We start from the raw sequence: 19,789 nt of genomic DNA on the forward strand, positions 1-19,789 counted from the left end.
ATAATTATACCCCTTGCTTTCGTAAAACTTTGTTAACTTATCAGTTATTTTTAAAAAACTTACATCTTTCAAACTAACAGCTATGTCGTATCAAAATTCTCCTGTCTGATCATAAAATTTTCAATTATCATATGAGCGTTCAACGATCGGAAAATTTTCTAATTTTAAAGTCAACCGAGAAAAATCTACCTACTTATTACGTTTTTCTGCAATGATCTTTGTATAGAATCGTGCGCGCGGAGAACGCACGTGTTTTCTTACTTCTTCGGTTTTTCCCATCTCTGATCTACGCTTCTTTATTAATGGATGGTGCGTTTTAAAAGAAAAAACGAGAAATCTAGCAACGTACCGCGAGAGTGTCATTACCGATCCTTCTTCGCTCAGAACTTCCTCTTCACGGCCACTTTCGCAGTTTTATCCAACCTCGTCTTTGCACTTCGAACGAGTTGGTGTCCGTTCTCTCAAACGGAAAGAAATATGCAGTGCAATCAATACGGCTCACTTGTTCTTCAGTTCTCGTTCCTTTGAGCTTCGCATACCACCAGTTGTCTTCCCGAAAACCATACGAAACTTCATTGTTCTTATCGGAGGTAGTGTTGCTTCAAAGAGTCGTAATGGATCGGTAAGAAATATTGGAAAAATATATGTCGTCGAGTATTTTCTGATAGTTGGTAAACAGAACAGAATTCTAATTGAATCTGTTTCCTAACTACCACAATTAAAGTTTAGTATAGCTTCTGAAAATAGCGTAATGGAACGATTGAAAATATATATGGAGAGTATTTTAATATAAAAAAATATTTGCTTTTCTAACTAGAATATTGAAAAATTGTTCAACGTGTTTAGTTAACCGAGGAACTAAAAGGTGTGTTACATAGATTTATTCGCAATACGTTCCACTTTCCAAACTATTATAATTAAAGTTACACCCGTTTAAAACAAGCCACAGGGAAGACACCATTCTAATCGACTTAACGATCCCTTGAAGCAATATTGATCGTGATAATTCGATAATTGTCGGTCGGTAATTAAGCGAGTCTCGCGACGTTCGCCAGGGGAGGAAGAATCACAGATCCGTCGACTGATACCTTTGAAGAAAGAGGAATAGCAGTCGATAAAACGCGAACAAAGTTCCCACCGTTATTTTCCAAATGGTTTATAGCTTTGCTATGTTCAAGTGGAGCTTGCGATGCCGCGCGTAATAAATTTCAAATGCAAAGAGGAGCACTTTGCTCATTATTTTCTTGAAACTTTATGAACGTGCTTTTTCCTCTCGCATACGATTCAAAGTTTCCTGGATAATCGATTTCCACCGTGAACCATTTCAATCATTGCGCGTCCGGAGCATTTTTATCACGACCACCGGCGAAAGAGATTTCCCAACGTAAAATATCACGATTGTTCCACTAGAAGATTTGAATTTCGAGAATGTACGAGTAGATTGGAACCGCTCGTTCCTCGAATTCGTGCAGTCGCATTGAACGTTCTTAAATGCGGTCAGCGTGTCGCTGGGCCAAAGTTTTGTAGAGTGTAGCGTCGAGAATACGCCAGAGTTTCGGAGTGGAGAATACAGAGAATACTCGAAGAGTTTTACAACGGGTGTATTCAGTTCTAGGGAGAAGCAACGCTACAGTGCAATTGTAAACTGTTGTATTTGTATGTATATAGCTGATCATTAAACAATGCCGTAAAATAAAGCAAGCTGGATGATAAGCAAACAAAAATATGCTTAAACGACGCGTAAGAATATTCAAGGGCTCGTACGCGTGTCGAGGAAAATAGTTGATGGTTGATTAAAATGAGGGAACGAGATGTGGTAGTGCGTGATCCAGACGATCAAAGTATCGATGGGTGGAAAATCTTTTCTTACTCCACGCTCACACTCTACCACGGCTGCATCGAAAATGATTTTACAGTAAATGGACCTTCAAGCGACTATCGTTTCGCCGGCGATTATCCGGTTTCGCGTTATAGAAGTTCATTGAAAATTTCCACTTGAAGTAACTGCACCCTCGTCTACGGCTCTCCAGGCGTCGAATAAACATTCGACGGGGAGCTTTTCTCTCTGTAAACGTTTCCCGCCGTAAACAACCGAGAAAAATGACGTCGCTCCGTTATTTCGGACGTATAATTTCCACGCAGTGGGTTCGTCAGACGAGCGTTTCTCAAGTTCACGTCGAAGCCGAACCTGCTGAGAGGAATCTTGCAGGAAAATCGTATTCGTGCCGGTGAAACGAAAACAAATGGACAAGTTGATATCGAAAGTTCCACCGTCCGAGGAAGATTAATAACCCCGGTGCATAGCAAGCGCGAGGATATTTAACCGCAACGACTGCAGACGTTGCAAATAAGATGCTCGAGATGTCAGTAGGTTCCCGAATGAAAAATCGAGATTAGGTTCGTGTAATATTCGCGCATCAATCGCATGAGATATTCGCGTTCCACGGAGTCTGGTGAAAAATTGATCAACATGGAACCATAAAACTTGCACCAAAGAAATAGAAATGTCAAGCTTGCCGTTTAAGAATGTAATATAATATCATGACACGCATTAAATTACTTTTTAAAAGCCAATGTGTAATATGTAGATATGCAGTATGCGTAGAACTTGCGTTTGTAATTGTCAAACCTTGTAATATTATACAGGGTGGTTGGTAACTGGTGGTACAAGCGGAAAGGGGGTGATTCTACGCGAAAAAAGAAGTCGAAAATATACAATAAAAATTTTTCGTTTCAGGCTTTGTTTTCGAGAAAATCGACTTTGAATTTTCGCTCGGTACGCGTGCGGCACGTTATAACGGATCTCACTGTAGATCGTTGTCTCGATGAAAAAATTAAAAAAAAAAAAAAAAAAAAAATGAAAAATAAAAAAAAATTTTTATTCTATATTTTCGACTTCTTTTTTCGCGTAGAATCACCCCCTTTCCGCTTGTACCACCAGTTACCAACCACCCTGTATATTTTGCTACCTGACAAGTCCCTTACCTTCAGTCATATTAGATCTTATTGTTATAAGTCAAATTAGGAGGAATCTTCTAAACTGGTAGTTTGCCTTTTAGCTTTTCTACATACATTCTCGACGATATAAAAAGTTACGAACTGATGTTGCTATCCACTTTAATAGTTCGAGTCTTAAACTTCTCTTCTGTTTATTCATATACATCTCTGCTGGTCTCATATTTACGTATAAGATTATAAATCAAATAATTACCTCTCCTGACGTCCTCCGTATGTTTAGCTTTCACGCTCCACCGCGTCGAATTAGAAACTACAGGCTTTTCACAACTGATCGGCATCGCACACTTTATCGTTATAATAACCGTTTTAATCGCCTCTGTGCGAATGCTAATCTTCGTTGTAGCACGCTCAATTTCTTTTTTACGCTTATCTTTTCTTATAAACGTTCTGTCCACTCTGCTATTTGTAGCAAAGTGTGTTGACGCGTTTACGTGAAATAAATATTATTATTATATCAAATATCATTATTATATTTCTTTCGAAGCAATTTTCACGGTTGCTGCTTTCTTTTGATCAATTATTTTTTTCCACTCGACGAAGTTTGTCAAAACTCAAATTGAAAAGCAGAATGTTACGACGAAAAGTATGACATACAAAAATATGAGAAACGAGATGATGCGATTTAATTATTTGTTGTCAAGCGATCGTTCAACGTGCCGGTGGATCCGAGCAACGACGTTCTTCGTAGTCGAAACGCGCTGCGTTGGAGAAGGTAATCTACGAGCTGGCTCAGCTATGCGGAACTAAGAATTTGCCGGCTTAGCTATCCGACAGAGGAAACTGAAGCTAAACGTAATATCTGTATAAATGGTTCATGCATAAGGAATGCCGAATGGAACGCCGGTTTTGCGTTTCGCCGCCGGGTAAGGTGAAAAGTTTCCCAGGAATCGACATTCTGTGCATTCGTCTGTGTCCTTATTGTTCAAACGGCGTAATTATTTTCTTACGCTTGAGCCGGAACAACCGGTTGATAGCGTCGATGCCGTTGACTTGGCGATCTTTCCCCAAAACGCTCCGTTTATCTCCTTAGATCGTGGATTATTAATAGAGCAGCCCAGGTTTCCGATTTAACGCGCGATTTGCTGGAAATTTGAATTGGATCGAATCGCAAATGCTGGTGAATTTAGCACGGACGATTTAGTCGTATTTGTCGTTGCCCGAAACGAGAGGGAATATCTTTTCGAGAGAACATTTTTATGGGATTTCTTTATTAAGAAAATTTTCGTCGTCTCGGTTGAAAGAATCGTTTTAGATACCGGTCAAGGCAGTGTCTAACGATCACACGGTAATCTAGATGTGACGTGACTCGTCGTTGCGCAAAAATATTCAGATAAAATCTTATCTGGTTCATTCAGAAACGGAATTGTACGGTGACCCATATTCGCAGTATTCTCGTCCACGAAGCGAGCAATTCTTGCTCTTGCTATTATTGTTCGTGTCTCTTGATAAATCCTGCTAATAACGTATCGCGAGATAGTTCTCCGTTTGAGTAACTAACATCCTAACGAGCGCAATTATCAATAGATTTGATCTTTCTGATTTTCTCATTTTACAACCAACTCTCTGATTTCGTTAGCATTTCGTTGCCCTTTTTTCTCACAATTCACAGCGAGAGAAATTGCGGTATAGAACGAGCGTAAAGAATTTTTGTTTCCATCGACAAGGTACTCCTCGTTAAGCTGCTAATTCCGACAAAAGGGAAGTTTAATTAAACGTGACGTTTCCAAAAGCGCATTTCGAGAATGGCCAATTTTGCGATTATTTACATAAACACTTAACGACAACACGGAGGCCGGCATTGTTTCGGTTCGTTTCATTCCAGCCTGATTCTGCGAATAATGACGAACCTTTCTCCGCATAAAGTTACGTTTCGATTGTGTGCTGGAGACAAACACGGTACGTCAAAGGTTTGTCATTGGTGTGTTACCTTCGAAATGAATTGTAGTTCGTGGCACTGACTCCTATCAACCGTATGGTGCGTCATTAACGATAACCAGGCGATCGAATCGTTGCGTTGACTCTTGGACATTTAGCCGATAGTGTTCATTGACTCGTGTAAATTTCGTACTACCAAAATTCTTAAAACAAACAGCACGTTGTTTCCGACCTCATAGTACACTCTCTCGCGTTACCAAATTCCAGCTATCGGCGGTTGTGAAGGTTTAATAATCTTCCGATCGAGCCGTTCAGCCAGGTGAATAATAAACGCAAGCCACGTGGAAATTTATACACTTTAATCTGTTTCGAATTAATTGACTTGGGGAGCTATCTTATGAATTTTGAAAGGGAATAGTCTATTCATACTATAATACTATTCGCTGTGATGATTCATTATTGGAAGCCACTAGAGTAATTGGCGAACAATGCATATTTGATTCCGCAGATGTAGATAGCTAAAGACTGCAGATTCCAGCGAACGTGGAATTACCGGAAGAAATTACAGTTCGATACGGAGTTCTCCGGTGTCCCCGTTGAACGATCTTTAAATGATAGATCGGATAGCCTAGGCTAACCTGGAATCTCGTTGCTTACCGAGAAAATAACTTATTTGCATGCTCGTGTCGCGTTTACCCTCCCTGCACGAAGTACTTAAGCACGATTTGTCGCACGATCAAACATAACGACGAATTGTGTATCGGCGGTATCGCTGTTTTGCATCGTTCATTTCCTCGCAAACATTTATCATCGATAACCTATCTTACTTACGTCAGCGGGAAAAATGTACGATAAATCGCGCTCCGGTATTCCAAAACACGGCTATGGAAAAACGAAAAAATCGTGACGTACCGGCGAATAATAATTCCTTAACTAATAGAATTAGCAGGATCGATCGGCAAACAATTTTCTAGATGGACGGATAACCGCGGGAACCGCAGATACCGCAAACGCATCAAATGGGCGTGCGCATTAATCGAGCTGATACACGCACTGTGTGTTGTATAACGGGCTGGGATATTTCCGTCAAAGTTGTAACCCTCGGGACGCATGGGCGAATTATCTACCTCGAACCGTGCACTGAAATTTCCACCTTCCGCACCAATTGATACCCTTACACTGCGCTAAGGCCGCGGTTATCTTTGACCGTGATACCATTTCGATCCCCTTTATCGAGCTCACCGTGCACAGTCGTCGTATCGCAGACCATCCAATTCGCAGACTTCCCATTCCACTTTTATTCTTCATTTTCGTTTGTGAAATATTTTTCGAAAGAATGTACACGAATTTCTATCAAACAAAGGAGCAGATACCGCTTCTAGTTGGATATTAAAAAGCATTAAGAAGAAACATTCGAAGTGCGTTAATAAAAGGGATTTCATTTTGTTTTTTTGTCTTGTTTCGTTTTTTTTTTTTTTTTTTTCTTAATAGATAACGTTGAACCTTATACGAAGAGCAAACAAGAAGTTTTAAATTCTGAATTTTTAATATAGCCTTGTTATTATACTATGCAGTCTTTATAAAAACTTATTCAAAAGGCATTAAGTACTCGGCAAGCCTGTAAAAGCTGTTTGAAGGAATTCATTACCGAGTACGATGGAAATTTGTTGGAGAAAAAACTGGTCGAGTTACAAATGGTAAAAATTTATTCTAGGAAACAATGCATATATCCATCCAATAAAATGTTAGTTCTATAAAGGTACATTTAAATCTATCTTAACTTTCGTTCCAAACGTTGCAAACAACCTGATATTTAGAGCAAAGCACCAGGGAAACGAGATATTTTTTCATCTCTGGCGACGCGACAAAGTTGAGGCCGAACAAGTAGAGGTAGACAGCACGTCTAATTTAATCCGGTCGAGTAGAACACGGGACGGACGATCCTTCTTCAGTTACTTTAGCACCTAATCGATCTTATCGTGCTGGAGACACCTGCACGAACGAACTTTGTAGTTATTGTGGACTGAACTCATAAGCCGCGTTAACGAACCGCCGTACTGTTTCGTAGTTGTTCGCGTCATAAGTTAGCCAATTAGCCGGTGACAAGATTACGCGGCTATGTATAAACGTCTCGTTTCTATTTACATACGGGGTCAGCACTTGAGGCAGCGTCTGCTCGTCCCTTCCTATGTCTGACCAGAAGTACTGACGTTTCACTGGCACGGAGCGTGCTTGCACACCTTAATTACGCCAGTCTCTCGCGATAGGTAACATGCATTTCGCGAAGGATAATAAAAATCGCAAGAATAATTCGAGCCTAGGCTGCTCGCTGCATGAATAATGCTCCCGAGCTTTGTTCGAAAATTCGCGACAGGTCCGTGATTAAGTTTTTACGAAATAACTTTGAGTAATGATAATGCGGATTTGCATTTCGCTGCGAACCCACGTGGGCGGCGGCGTTTACGAATCGATGAGAAAACCCGCTCACCCTTACCTTCTAGGAAAAAGTAAGATTTTTTTTTTTTATCGCGATAAGACGATTTAAAATCCTCCATTACGATCTATTTCAATTAAATATAATTTGCCGTAATGGTTATTTCGTTTATCACGAACGAAATCATTCATCCTTTATGGTTATTAAGCTGGGCACAGTCGGATTGCTTGGTGGTAAGTGCTCGATCGAAAAAGTGGCTAGAGCCACGATAACGCCGATTTACATTCGCCCCAGAGACAAGCCGTATTGCAAAGAATCGATAGTTGGATCGCGGTACTAGAGTCGCGAGCTCCGGCTGGAAAAAAAGCCACGCTCTCCATGGAAGGTTCAATGTCTCTCTTGGTAAATTGATGCACAGACACGTTGGATATATGTGTGTACCTTACGCAGAGGGATGGATGCCGCGTCTATACATAGATGGATAGGCACACAGACAGGTACACACAGCTATACATTACGTTTCATTATCTCCGCCGCTGTTTGGCGTTGTTGCTTTATGCAATACGTTATGTTTCACGCGCGTATCGCGTGTTTGCGTATTCTTCGCCAGCTGCCTACGTAAATGTTGTGAATTATATTTCACGTTCGAGTCTACGTGTAAACACCGGACTCGCTAATCTGCACCGCTCCATCCTGCCTGCGAGTAAATTTTGCTTTATCGGTTCCTCGACGATCGGCAATGAACAAATTCGCGACTGCACTGGACGCTAATGGATGCGACACGAGGATTAACGTTACATACAGTTTAATCGTATTTTGACACAGAACCCGTCTATTGATATATATCGCAATACAGGGGAGAGAAAGAATCGCAGCCCCATGGTTTGACTGCGATTGGATTTCGAGGCCATTACTTTCGTTTATCGTGCACGAAATTTCTTTCCTCGTTCGATTAGCCGGCTCAACGTTTGCTAAACGTTTATTATTTAAAGATGGAAAATGTAAGCTACATGGCCGATGTAGGTCGGCAAGCTTTCGTTGGAATTGTAATTTACTGTCAATCAAAATGATAGATCCCAAAGCGGCAGTAAGACGCAAACGTGAATTCTATTTGGTTTATACAGTTTCGAGGATCGTACGGATATGAATATTCGTAGACGAGAATCTTGGAAGCAGTGGGTCAGCGTTTGGTAAAACAAACGTTTTCGGAATTAGCCTCCTTCGGTTCGAGATAACCTCTTGATTTTATTTTCGTGCTTCTCGCATCAGAACCACGCAATTTGCATATTCTCTATCTTTCAACCGTTCTTTCCGCTTTTAACGGTGTAATAAATTCAGCCTCGACGGCTCTCTCGATCCCATGAAACACTTACACGTCTGGCCGCTTTTCCCAGCGTGCACGCAATAGGTCATAGGTCGTGCGAAGACTCGGCTAGCATTCCCTGAACTCGTCCGTTCCACGCAAACACAGTCGGCCAGAATTACTTCTCTTCAACCCAACGATAACACCGGATACGACCGAAACAACTTAACGAATCACCTTATCGAAACAATTTCACGGCCTTCTTTTCCCCGTCATTTCTCTTCTTAATTGTACCTAATAATTCTTCGGTATTCGACTAAACGAAATTCTTCGCGATCCAACGAAATTATCTTAAACTTCCGAACTCTGATTTCGTGGAAACTTCGGGTCTACATTACCCTTTTCCCAAATCACCGAAGGAAGGAAGCACTTAAACCGGAAGAAAAAGCGAAATGCTCGAAGCGGACGTTTCCTTGAAACGAAAGTATCGGGTGAATCGAGAAGGGGTAACAAAATACGAACGAAGGAAGGGACTCAGAGATCGAAGCAGAATGTAGTAGACGGTAGAAAAGAATGCTCGCAGGCAGGACGAAAGGATCGTGGAAAGGAGGAGCCTAATAACTTCAGCGGCAAGATCGCAACAGAAAGAGAACGTTCCCCCGGGCTGATTCGGAAAAAATATGTATCGGTATATCGTCGAGTGCCTCGCCCTTGCCGTGTCGTGGAAATGCGGCCATGCTGCTTTCACAGAAACTCATTCGTGTGTCCCGTATACAGACTTGCATACGTTAGCCGAGAGTAAAGTTACGCATCTAACGCACGTAAAACACTGGAGAGAGTCCGTGTTCGCGATAATTTCGCGTTTCTGTACGCTACGGAGGGTAATTATGTCGCGAAACCGCAAGTGTAATATCGTAACTGTTGCGCCAGCCAGCACAACGACGAGAACGTTGCTTACTGAAACGACTTTTTCATCCTTCGACCCGATCCACGTCGGGTTTCGTCAACGATCCAGCTTAAACGAGAAACGTAGCAGAGACGTATGAAAATTACCCACTAATAGTTTTCGCGTCAACGTAATAGCGCGTTTGAACACTTGATCGCCCGATGAATTAAAATGTCACGTTGCTTGATGTTTAGCAGAAAGGTACACGCTCTTTGATATGTATGTTCCACGCAAGGCAGAGTTTCCGTTGTTTTGTTTATTTCGCGCGTATGTTCAAAGAAAAAATTTTCCAGGTTGATAATATCGAATCTTTCATTTGAAACGCGACAAAGTTTAAAGGCAGAAAAATTGAAGTCTTTTAATTAAAAATTTTTTAGTTTCGCTCGTATATAAATTATATGTCAAAAGGGGTCTAAAAGAGCAATTAAGGCAGTGCTAGGTTTCACATCGTCGCGTCGATCGAACACCCGATTGAGGAGCCATAAACGAACCATCATGGCATAACGTGTGACGCTCTACGTTGGAAAAACTACGTCAGAAAGTTCGACTGTGCTCCTTTTAAAAACACCGGCTGGCGATACACGTTGAATTCTAACGAGCTCAATTATAAGTCTCTCCTTTATTTTCCAAGGTGTGTATGAATTAATACAAGGAAAAATACAAGGTTTCCTTCTTTTCCTTGGCACGTTTCGTTCCGCTTACAGCTCCGTGTATGATTCTCCACGCCAGAAATTGTTCGTCCAGATTTTCTCGCTTTTAGAAAACCGCACACATGGCTACCCTTTTCGCTGTTTCGCGCGTTTTCGCGTACACGAGTTTCTACAGCTGTGAACAAACACCGTTGTTGTCACAGGTATACGTTGAGTTGGTATTTGCACCGGGCGAATTTGCGACTAACAAGCGGTTTGCCCGCTTGCTTCTCGTAGAACAGCCGATCACGACAAAATATAGCAAGAAATATACCGCGAGTTTGCTCGACATACACCTTCGATCCTTTTTTACGACCGAACGTATAATAAAACGAAAGATAAGTGGAACCGCCGCAGTGATTTTACGGTAAAACACAACGTTCGCGCTCGAATCTCCTCGAATTTGCGACGATCTCGCCGCGAACCTACATAGTTGGACCGATTAAGATATATCGTAGGTCCGTTTTCGCTACCTCGGTTTCCTCGCTCGTTTTCGAGAATGGCACGCGACACCGATGTTGGACCATCGAGATCGACGCTTTTTCCTGTCGACGAATACGTTCGTTCATTTCGATGGACGAGTAATGGAAATCGACCTTATGGTAAACGCGTTTTGGCCGGGCCATCGGTATTCAAACAGCGCGATAGCAAATCGATCGCATAAATTGTCGAGCAGCTGATAAATGTAAGTCCGCGCGAAAACTTTCGTTCGTGAAATTCAGTGATATAGGTAAACGATAACTAAAAGCGTCACGGTGTTTCGAGGCATATTATTCGAATGAAAATACTGTCTACATTTGTTTCTATATTATCACTCGTTTTACCAATGTATCTACGCGTATGTATATGTGTATGAACGTTTGTTATTTTCAACGAACGTTGTGACCGTTCGTTTTTGTTTTGAAGCTACACCGTGTCCCGGTCGAATGGTCCCGTGTATTTATAAAATTGTTCATTATCTTGGCTAATGAAATCCCAGGCAAACGTAGAGTCGCGTAATAATGGCTTCCCCGAAAGTTTCCGCTAGCTCCGGGGCTGTCCAACTTTTGCCAACTTCTCGAATGGGGGTCGTTTACGTTCCGCGACGTGTAATTTGAAAATTAAATAACCCTTTCGCGCCGATAGAACTCTGTTTCGTTAGAACGAAACGGTTGGGACCGGGTTTATGGAAAAACGTTGGAATTCCAACGAATTTCTCCGCTACCTTCCGCAGGTTTATTGTTTGAAAAAGCGACGTTTTAACGCGCGCCTGGAATTGAATTATCTATCCATTTTTAAACATTATAAAACCTCCTCTCCAAAAAGAGATGCAAATAAAAAAGAGGAACGAATAAAAAAATATATTAAAAAATGCAAAAAATGCAAGGAATAAATATTGTCATGGCATTGCTGGCATTTCGAGCGAGCATGTCACAGTCAGGTCCGATAACGAACCGCTGTTTAATGTGAAATTAAAAACGTCCCTCTCGTCAGTCAAACATTACTTTCCCGTGGCGCGCAAACCTCGTTACCGCGGCGTTTAACGGCGATAACGAGACAACCGCTGTATCCCTACCAGGTTGGACGTCGTAACTGTGATTTTTAATTAAATCACTCGCCGGACGGTGCACGAAAAAGTGTCGTCGGTCGCGGGAAACACGTCGCTTGGAAATTTACAAACATACAGCTTCCACGCACGGTGAAACGCGTAGCCTGGCACGTGCGTTACGTATGCATACGTGGGACGCGTACGCTTGGAATACAATTACGAGCAAATAGCGTCGGTATTTCCGGCCGACGATCGATTTTCGATCTTCGATTTAGAATTCGTCTGAGAGTATATCTCTGTCGATGGAGATTGTTCTACAGCAAATAGTCGACGCTCGATCGCACAGCGTGTACACATATTGGCTACAGGATATTGCCGTCGACTGATCGATTACGAATCACCCGTACAATTCATCAAGAAGCGCGCGTTTGCGCGTATACGCGCGCGTCCCGCCTCCTCCGGAGATTATCGCGTTAAGGACGCAAAACTTACCAAGCGGAAATTCTTCTTCAGTTCCTTTCACGCGTGATAAATAAGATCTCACGTCCGTCATAATTAAAAATTCGCTTGGTCATAATTCAGAATTAGATTAATTTATTAATTGCTTTTGTTCAGTGAATACGTTGAGCGTGGCACCAGATTGTTCATTTAGTTTCACCAATATATAATATTCAGAATTTTCATTTAGAAGCTTTTTCATGTCAAAAACCTATGTTACACGGTTTTCGGCGCCTGTCGCTTTTTTCCCCATATCTATGAAACGAATAATAATAATAATGAATTTCTGTACAGAAATGTCGAAAAAAAATATTTCGACATCGATTCGACAATCCTCGCTATTTACAATTGGAAATTTCGAGTTGCATTGATTTAAACCTTCAAATAGGCTTGTCAAATAAAATAAATAAATTTGTCAAAATCAAATAAAATAATCGGAAGATGGGAACCTTAACTGAATGATATATTTTTCGAAAAGTTGGCGCATTTCTGAGCACCTAAACGAATAGAGTATCAGTCTAATCGTAAGGTAACATTAGTCAGGAGTGCACTAGTCTTTACTTATCTTAGTACTCGTCTTAGATTATCCAAGTATAGAACGAGGAAGTAGACAAAGAAAGAGAAGAACGTAAGAGGAAAAAGAAGGAGTAAACAGGAATATGGTCGAACGAGGAAAAGCCAGCGACCGCGCTCTACAAAATATCGATTAGTGTGTTCAAGATGTTACACGGCACGTCGAGTTTAACTCGCGACGAGTAAATTTTCTTTGAGAACACGCATAAACGTATTGGCATCCGAAGCAGAAAAATTCTGACGGATATTTGAATAACCCGATTACACGTGTACATGTACCGTGACCTTATTCTACCGCCAGGCGTCTGCTGATACGAAAGGAACACGATTTTCTCTCGTAATAGTCCCGACAGTACTTCATTGTTGCTTTACTACTAGTTTCGATACGTTGCGCATGAGTTGTTAAATTCCAGTCATGTAAAGTTTTACTTTCTCCAATAGAAATGAAATTAACGATAACTATGTTGATACGAGTAAGATTAGCACAGACAAGCTGTATGATAGATCAGATCTTGATACTCAATGAACCTCTGTGTTGCACGATCTACTGATATTACAACCCTCGTGTCATTGGCATGTCGTGTACGCGGTAATTGGTCCCGTGTAAGATGAGATTAAGATACTAATTAATGATTGCGATCGTAATAATACTAAGAATTAGCGAAAGTAAAATTTAACGCAGTGTGGTGTAAAAGAATGTTTCAAAATATAAATATTCGACTGTTTTCTGAGAGATTAAAAATTGCAGAACAGAATCGCAGACTCAAAGTGGTTGATGCAAATGTTCTTTAAAAATCTGTTATTTGTAATATTATCTAAGTAGGAGTGTTTTACATTTATAATTTCTTATGTTTTAAGATGATGTACTATTAGTTGTCCGGAAAGTGTCTCTCTTTCGCAAACGTGTTTTTTACAACAATGCACCTTCATGTAAACGTGAAACTAAGTCTGTGAAATGTCGCGTTGTTTATCCCAACGGAACAAAATGGATCGTACGTAATTCAGCAAAATAATATAAAACAACAAACGTCGTGCGTCTATTATTTTCTCATAAAACAGAAGAAACTTTTCGGACAACCTATATATTCTCTTAATCTTATATAAAATTTACACATCGATAAACTCGTATGATTAATACTATGATTACGCATGAAACAACGAAACAATCATAGCCTTGTGTGAAATAATCGCATTAGGACGTGTAATCATAATACGAAAGATGTTAAACAAATAATACATAAATAAAAACCGAAGACCTGAAGTCTTGAAGATATGAAGAATATCTTGATTAATTTTTAAACATGCGATACACGACACGAACGTGTTTAAATATACAATTATTATTAACACAATGATCAAAGTAGAATTTATAATCTCAATTGTAAAGAGTACGATGTATCATCGGGATTTTTCAATAGTCAGCATTTCAATTGGTAGGAAGCGAAGTTTCTTAAGAAGTTAGATGTTACACTATACTTTGTTTGTGATGCAAGTTATTCTAGCGAAGACGCATACCCGTGGGACCACTTTCCCGCATTTAGGACGTACTCGTGGGAGCGCATAAATAGAGAAGTCAGTCTGTAACGCAGCCTTTGTATGATAGAACACTGACTATTCAGATAAATGGAGGAACTTGGTCCAATAAGTCGATAATAAGATAGTCGCGTAACAGTATATTCGCTATAATAGGATATCCTCTTTAATTATTCGTATGAAACCACAATTTTCAACGTCTCAAGTCTGAAACTTCATATTATGCGTACGATGGTGAAACGAAAATTCCATACTCGTAGCAATATCTTTCAATATAATGATTATAATAATTCACATGTTTAAGCAATATCTTTTATCATTCATTTGATATGATACATTTTTTCGCAATCTACAGCTTTCTTTGTTGCTTTTTGAATATTAAACGTCTTTATAGAACGAACAGAACCACCGTCAATCTGAATGGGGCTCGATCAGTCGAAACAATCAAGTCACATGTTCAGTCGCTCAAACTCACAATTTTCCTATGATATGTATAATAGAAGAACAGAGTTTGGATGGTTGTAATTAGATAGTTAGGGGTATCTCACGCTCCGTGATTCATACGTTCTTTCGTAGTTCGTAACTTTGTTTGTTACTTGTTGAATATTAGACTTCTTCAAGAAACAGAGCTATCGTGAATCTGAATGGCTCGGTCAATCGAGGCAACCCAGTTCCATATTCTGTTCGGCAAATCACGTGGTCGATTCTTTTCTTCGGTGCATGTCCGCTTACGGAGAAACGTTGCTTCGCCGAAACTTATTACTTCTAGGCGTGCATTATTCAATAGATCAAGCGGACGCGGATCGGTCGCATCAGAACCACTTTAATATCGGCAAGCATACTTGCATATCGTTTCTGGCGGGGGAGTAGCGCGCGCAAAAGCCTTTCGCTAAATCTATTGGTCGCCGGTTAGACACGGGGCAAAATGCAAAGTCGATCTTTTCCGATTCAACGATCCTCGGGCTCGCTTCATTCAACGAGGCTTTATCGCCGATCGCTGTAATATCTACTCTCGTTCGATTAACCCTGTTAACCGGGACCGTACCTTATTCATAAACTTGTATAATCACGAAATTAAAAGTTAATAGGGATATATCGCTTTGAAGTAGGTCGGTTTTAATTCCTACATTTATAAACTGTAGATTTTTATGCATTTATAGGAAACTTAAGCGTGCAGAGATGCAGAAATACACGTATAACGATATTATTTTTGTATATACAAAAATGGGAAAAATATCTGTAGCAAAGTACTTGATGAGTCTCACCTTCACGCTACGATGGACTGTGAAACGAAACTTTTTGGAAGTAAAAGTAAAAAATAAAAATGAAGGATAAAACAAGCTTGAAGACTGACATTAAATATCAAATAAACGAAAGAAACTACAGACAATGTTAGAATTGAATCATTACCAATATGTCACTTGCCTCAAACGAAAAGGAGAATCGTTTCCAGTGGAACACACAAAGGTACGAAACAGTTGGTAGTTCGGGTTATTAAGTTTTCTCATTTGGTTCGACGTAGATCGTGTCCTTTAAAATCGTATCCTAACTGCACAAATACATTTCCGTTGAAGACGGACTATCTGGAAATCCAATAACGCTATAGTCGAAAGGAGCCGATTTCTGTGCTCGTTTATCCGGAAGGCTGCGCTAAAACGCTTCGATCGCGCGCCTCTTGATTCCTAGCAACTCGCGGAAAGTAATCGCGAACCGTTGCGAGCCGATCCATCAATCGGCGAATAAATTAAAAAGTTTCGAAAAGTTCATAGCGGGAAGGAAAAATTTGTCGCTGTTCTATATCTTTAGAAAATTGTTATTATTATCGTAAAATTACATATTCATAGTTTTCTCATAAGCTGTGTCTGCAAAACAGAGTACAAAATATTTTCTACAAATCAATGTATCAACGAGACGAGATAAATTCCTAACGAATGTCGGAGATTTTTAATCTATTGTTATCGTGAAAAATATTCGAAATTTACGTAATAATCGAGTGGTACAGCGAATAATTCAATAGTTTGCCAAGACGCGCTTTGTTTTCTGATAATTCGTCAAGAATGGGAATAGAGTGGTCCTGAAGGAACTCGTGCAAAGAGAATGAACGTATCAAGGCGAAACGAGGTTTACAATCAGCGAGAGATTCGTTCCAGCTGGGGCACGGGTGATCGTATGCCGCTTTCACAGTTGCCCAACTACAGCAACTGCGAACAAAGACCATTAAAGTACGGAGAAATCATGGTAATTTCTGCTTATCCTGCCGCGACGGTAATTTCGTCGGAACAAAACCGTACGTTTGATTGAAATATTAACAGGGCAAGTACACGCGACCGCAAATTTACCGACTTTTGTGCACTCCGTGTGCAGTAATGCGCATTTCGAACGTGTTTACGTGTGCAACGATGGGCATACCGTTGGCGGTAAGCGCAACCGCCATTGTATCTCCTTCTCTTTCTGTCATTCTCTATTTCTCACTCCATACTCTACTCTCTGTCTCTCGACTTTCTCAAATTATTCGAGCAGACTCGTCGGTATGGCCGAGCGCTATAACGCGACGGGAAACGCGGCTCCGACGCGTTAACGTCACCCTTTGATTAAAATAGGGAATCGTCTCGTCGGCGAACTTCCGTATTCAACGAATTTCCACGCGTCCGCGGTCTCTGTACGCGTTTATAAACACGATTTCGATGAACGAACGAAACATTTAATCCGGCCATCGTGAATATTTCAACGGTGCTAGAGTATATGTAAACCGGCCATAGCCAGTCATCGATGACTGGGCAGCTTTTTTTAAAGCTGCCTCTTCCGGTCTTTTGATCGATACGTTATACGAATAAAACGACCGGAGCTGGAGGTCAGTGTCGCGTGGCGTTGTGTCAATAATAGGACGTCGACCAAGTAGAATCCATCCGTTATTGGTTAGACAATGCTTTGATGTATCATGCAGCAGGCGCGTTTAAACGTGGTTACAGCCGTTGCAAGAGGGGCTGTAAATTAAGTTATAAAATAAGTGCGCCAGTAAAGGCTGCATGTTTTTAAAGACGGAACAGTAATTTCAGGTACGAGTTGCTCGGAAGTTGCACTAGTCAAGCGAGTAAATAGAACAAAATTTTATGACGCTTTATAATACTGGTCCATTCGGTATGTTGAGACAAAGTGTAACAATTTCTTTTGAAATTCCCAAGTACTTTTACTACTTCTTTGTAATAAATAAATTCGTGGAAATATGACGTACATTAAAGAAACAAGGATAGGAAAATCTCCATCAAGATCGTACAGTGCTAATATAAAATTATTTCTTTTCTGATGATATATTTTAAAACAACGTAACGTACAATGTTACGATTTAAAAAATAGATTCAGATGGATTAGAATCGTTGCTTTCTTACAGTATATACGTACAGTGTATTACATATGTATATACATACATTTATACATTGTGAAAAACGTTAGAATATGCACAGTGAATATTGGAAATACAATTTGCCATTTATCACACAATACACGCAGATTCTAAAGAAATTTCACGCATCGATTCACAAATAACTTTTACTACGTGAAATTCAAAATAACTATATTGCAGCTGTATCAATTATCGATCAGTGTTTCCAATTACGACCTGCCGATATATATATATATCTTCTATCAAATATATATAATAACTGTCTCAAAGAAGTGTCCAGAGATATACCATAAATCTTGTTGTGTCTATACAATGGGATTCAAGGTACGTTGAGCAGAACTAGAACAATCTATTATCTAAAGTTATCGAATCTTTCATCAACAAACTGGCCAATCCAATCGTGGGTAATAACACCGCCGACTATAATCTAGATGCGCAATCCGCGTAGTCCTCGAGCCACAGTTAACCCACGCAGAATATGACCAACTATTCATTTTCCAAGCTACGTCACAGCCTTGTATTAACTAGTCGCTTCGAACAGGGTGGATAGAGGTCGAATAACAGAGAATTCCGCGATAACGTTCTCCTACCGCATCGCGAGTTCATCTGTCCGCGTGTCGCAGTGGCCAGCTAATAACTTTTCCGCGAGTATACCGCAATTGCATATGGTCAAACTGGAATGCCATTCTCGCGGCGGACAAAGGGACCCCGCGGTGGACTCGAACAAAAGAACAGACGTGGCTCTTCGTTGGAACGACATCGTCGAAAACAATGCGCGGCGACGCGATTCAACGGGTCTCACGTTGGTAATTCGTAGTGATTTTTGAGCGGTTTCTACGGGGAACCAGGCTGGTCCCTGTCTCTCTGTCCCTGTACGTGGCAAAGAAGAAGAGGGATTCTCTCTGCCGCTGACATTTGGTTAAGACATACGACTGGTACGCCAGGTTAAATAGCGGAGAGTCTGTCTAATTTAAATTGCACCCGCTGTCTGCACACACGCGCGCATCCGCAGAGCCAGTCGGAACCCTTTCACCGCTGATAGTTCGTTTAGTACATGCGGCGCATTCGGGTTCGCGTTCCCCATTCCGAGTTTCAACGCTGGAAAATGGTGACACGCTCGATTGGCCGTGGAACGCGAGCCATGACTTTGCTTTATTTGACGCGAAATTTTCAGCAGGCGAGTTCGCAGAAATTAAACGCTTACGAGATATTGATTAGGTTTGCGAGTTTTCGGCTGCGCGATTGTGTACTTGGAGAAAGTTCGGGGCTAATAAGAAACGGAATTTTCATGATGCAGTTGATCGGAGAAGTCCCTCCATGTTACGCGTTCCTGTGCATTTTCATTTTCCAATGATAATTGGTTTATTATTTATTCGTACGTTCAATTAAAATCGTTGGATCGCGTTAAACGTTAAATTCCAGTAGCGACAAACGCAGAGCACGATTTCCCAGCGTGTATTTTGTCGCAGCAATTTATTCCGTCAGATACGGCGTTTTGAACGAAACAACCCACGTAACGGGTAAGTATCCGTGATTAAACGTAATGCAGAACGCGCGGCGATAAATCGCGGATCGTGGCACGGCGTGCCGGTGCCATTGGTCGCGAGCGCATGATCGTATTAGTTACGCGTGTTTAACGAGATTTCACTGGTAACAGACGTGTTTACGAGGCTCGTCTTAATTTAGTAGGTAAATTACTGCCTCTCGACCGGGCTCGAGTTTCGATGACGCGGATGACACTTGGACAGGTTGGAAGGGGGCGGGGGATGGTGATGGGAGCTGGAAAAAGAAACAAGCACGAAGAGACATCGACGTCGCTGTGAAGTAATTACAATTTGAAACGATGCTCGGTACACGCGCGTGTTCCCGCGCCGATCGATATTTCAAGTTCTCCCACTTTTCCGTTTCTATCGTATGTCAGGAGGACGGAACGAGTCGGTCCCGTATCTCGAGGAGTTTATCAAGAGCGCGTAATTAACGTTCACTGTGCTC

At 41.0% G+C, this 19,789-nt stretch overlaps 1 protein-coding gene across 4 annotated transcripts in view; it reads left to right on the top strand.

Annotated features, from left to right (window-relative positions):
* The window catches only part of LOC138181267 (tyrosine-protein phosphatase 99A), a 425,754-nt gene that overhangs the window by 39,653 nt on the left and 366,312 nt on the right, over window positions 1-19,789 (top strand). The gene's annotated exons all lie outside the window — the stretch shown is intronic.

Source organism: Bombus flavifrons, chromosome 6 (assembly GCF_040668555.2).
Source record: "Bombus flavifrons isolate JBK064 chromosome 6, iyBomFlav1_principal, whole genome shotgun sequence".
Classification (NCBI taxonomy): Eukaryota; Metazoa; Arthropoda; class Insecta; order Hymenoptera; family Apidae; genus Bombus; species Bombus flavifrons.